Source organism: Bison bison, unplaced genomic scaffold, assembly GCF_000754665.1.
Source record: "Bison bison bison isolate TAMUID 2011002044 unplaced genomic scaffold, Bison_UMD1.0 scf7180017864192, whole genome shotgun sequence".
Classification (NCBI taxonomy): domain Eukaryota; kingdom Metazoa; phylum Chordata; class Mammalia; order Artiodactyla; family Bovidae; genus Bison; species Bison bison.
The window spans coordinates 4,735,264-4,738,290 of NW_011494764.1; the positions used below are offsets into that span (position 1 = coordinate 4,735,264).

General features: G+C 57.2%; 1 protein-coding gene across 1 annotated transcript in view; it reads left to right on the forward strand.

Annotated features, from left to right (window-relative positions):
* LOC104991474 (cytochrome b-245 light chain) overlaps positions 1 to 3,027 on the forward strand; it is a 7,520-nt gene that overhangs the window by 578 nt on the left and 3,915 nt on the right. The window lies entirely within an intron of this gene.

Consider the following 3,027-nt stretch of genomic DNA (forward strand, 5'->3'; position numbering starts at 1 on the left):
GGAGCCTTGGGGCTGGGGAGGGGGGTTCGGGGCCCTCCTGCCCCTGCACCCCGTGCACACCCACACCCCCATCCTCTGCCCTCCTCCTCCCCCGCCCCCACACACACACAAAAGAGGAAGTTCAGTCTGGGGAAGAAGCGCTTGCCCCCGTGGTTTCCGGAGAACTCACCGCCCAGCAGGGCTGGGAAAACCCAGCATGACCCACCCTTGCCTGGAGTGACCCTCCTGCCCTCGGATGGAAGCTCCCTCCCCTAAGGCTCCTGGGCTGCGGAGGTGGGCTCCTCCTGCCTCCTGGCCAGGGGCTTGGTCCATGGAACTGGGTGACCGCTCTGTCTCCCGGGGCGCAACCCTGAGTCTGCTCAGAAGGACATTGCACAAGGCAGCTGGGGACGACCCATGTGACCCCTCCCACCCAGCTCCCAGGGCCTGCTTCTGGGTAGGAAGGCGGCCGTCACCCCTGCTTCCCTGTGCTCAACTGTGGTACGCACTTGGACTCAACTTCTCAGGAGAGGGTGGGGCCTGAGGCTTGAGGAAGCCGCCCGTGGCTCCGCCCCTCCCAGGAAGGCCCCGCCCCCAGTGGGAGTGGGCGGGCGAGAGGACCCGGGGATAAAGTGATGAGGAGGGTCTCAGCCACCGCATCTCACCTGGGACCCACCCTGAGGCCCCCACCACCAACCTGGGGACTGAAGGAAGGAGCCTGCGAAGCTGGGCTGCGTGTGGGGAGGGAGTACTTTAAGGTCACATTTTGGGGGGTGGGCAACTTTGGGGTGCCAGGCAGGGCAGCCCCCTTCTGGCTTCTAGATGGTGTAGAACCCAGTGGGTCAGTACATGGCTGTCCTTGCTTCTGCCCAGAGCTGTCTTCTCCCTCTGCTCTCCACCCCTCCCCATCACCACCGCAATGACTACTGCTCGTCTTCCTTCACAACCTTCTGGCTCTAAATTCCTCCTCTTGCTAACTCCTGACTCAGTACCAACTACAGGCCCCATGAGCATCTCAGCCCACCGGCCCTTTATGTTGTAGAGAATTGCATCTGATCAGATCACGGTCCCTCTATCTCCCACCACTCTGCCCCTACCCCTCTGGCCTCGGGGGCCCACCACCCTGGTGTTTGCCACAGGGCTGGCTCCCCCCACTTCACCTCTCTGCCCACATCCAGAGAAGTGTTTCCAGAGTTCCCAGCCTGACAGCCACGCCACCCACCTCATTCTCCATGATCTGAAGTGTCTGTCCCCATTGAGAGACCCCAGCCCCCTCTGAGAGCTGAGGCTACCGCTAATGACGCAGGCTCAGGCCAAGGAAATTGCATGCCCAGGTTGAGTGGACGAACCACTGCCTGAACGCAGGAGCAATGGCTCTTCCCTCCTCCAGCACAGCAAGTGTGAATGAACGTGACACCAGCAGAAGGCCAGGGTTCAGGGGCTGAAGGGAGGGGCGGGGGGTCAGAGCTTTTACCTTGTGGGACTCTGAGGCCAGACCGGGAAAGGCTGCCTGAACTAGAAACAGACCAAAAGATCGTCCCCTCCAAGGAGTTGTGTTATCTGCCACCACAGCCTGGATGAAGAAAGTCACAAGGAAGACAAAACCGCTGGAAACTCAGGCCTGTGCTACACACGGGGCAGGGGCTGCCCTCTCCCACTGTGCTGCAGGGACCACCAGCGAAGTTCAGGTCATCAGAAAGGAGTGCTGAAGGGCGTGCTCCAGCGAGGGCGAAGCTGGATCCAGAGGGAAGATGGCTATGCCACTGTGAAGACACTGACTGTAAATAATTAATAATTGTGGCTAATTTGGGGTGAGATTAAAGATAAACCTTCTAAAGTCCACATTTAGTTCAGGAAGAGGAATTTTAAAATTACAGTTTGATCAAGTCAGTAGAAGGCAGGAGAAGCAACAAGAAAAGCTTGTTCAAAAAAAAAAAGAAAAGCTTGTTCAAGAGGAAACCCAAGTAAGATAACAAAGTAAGTTATTTGTGATCACAGTCAATAAAATGTGTCAAATTCACTATCAGATTGCTTAAAGGGTGAAGAATTTAACTCCATCAGCTGATTCATAAAGGGCCAACACTGGAAGCAACTGACATGTCCCAAAGGCTGCTGGTGTTGCTGCTAAGTCGCTTCAGTCGTGTCCGACTCTGTGCGACCCCAGAGACTGCAGCCCACCAGGCCCCCCGTCCCTGGGATTCTCCAGGCAAGAACACTGGAGTGGGTTGCCATTTCCTTCTCCAATGCATGAAAGTGAAAAGTGAAAGGGAAGTCGCTCAGTCGTGTCCGACTCTTAGCGACCCCATGGACTGCAGCCTACCAGGCTCCTCCGTCCATGGGACTTTCCAGGCAAGAGTACTGCAGGAGAATGCATAAATAAATTGTGGAAAACTACCCGATGAGACAAACAGCGAGCTGGAGCTCTGTGCAAACCACCCCAGGAAGGGCCTGGACCAACCTTCTGTCAGCAAAAGAAGAGCCCCCAGGAAACCTGGGGTGGGGGAGAATCTTGATATGGGTGGTGGTCACATGATGGGGGTCACACGTGTTAAAAGTCTGTGCACTTTAGGTAATTGTGATACCTCAGTAAGTGACTGGAACCCTGAGGATGGGTGGCCATGACGGAGTGACAAGTGTGAGTGTGCATCACGCCTCTGAGCGGTACGCTGAAGCTACCACTGTAGAAGAAAATCACTGGGGAGGAACGGGGGCGATGCACATGCTCACAGCAGGTGGGCTGTGATCAGGTGCACACAGGGCCGGAGAGACCAGGCCCACAGACCCGGCATCACACAGAGCACACGAACAGGACCAGTCCACACACCCGGGGCCGGGAGAGAGGGTCCATGCAGCTGGTACAAAGTCAGCCTTAAATGGTTGGTGGTCCTTAAATGCACTGAGCAAACGCTCAGGGTGCCGCGGCTCACAGGCCTCGGGGGTGTGTCCAGGCTGGAGCCAGGCCCTGCCTCCCTCTCAGCAGCTCCTCAGCCCCCTCCCTGCTTCAAATGCTGCTCTTGGGGAAGGGTCCCAACGCCCATGCCTACAGCC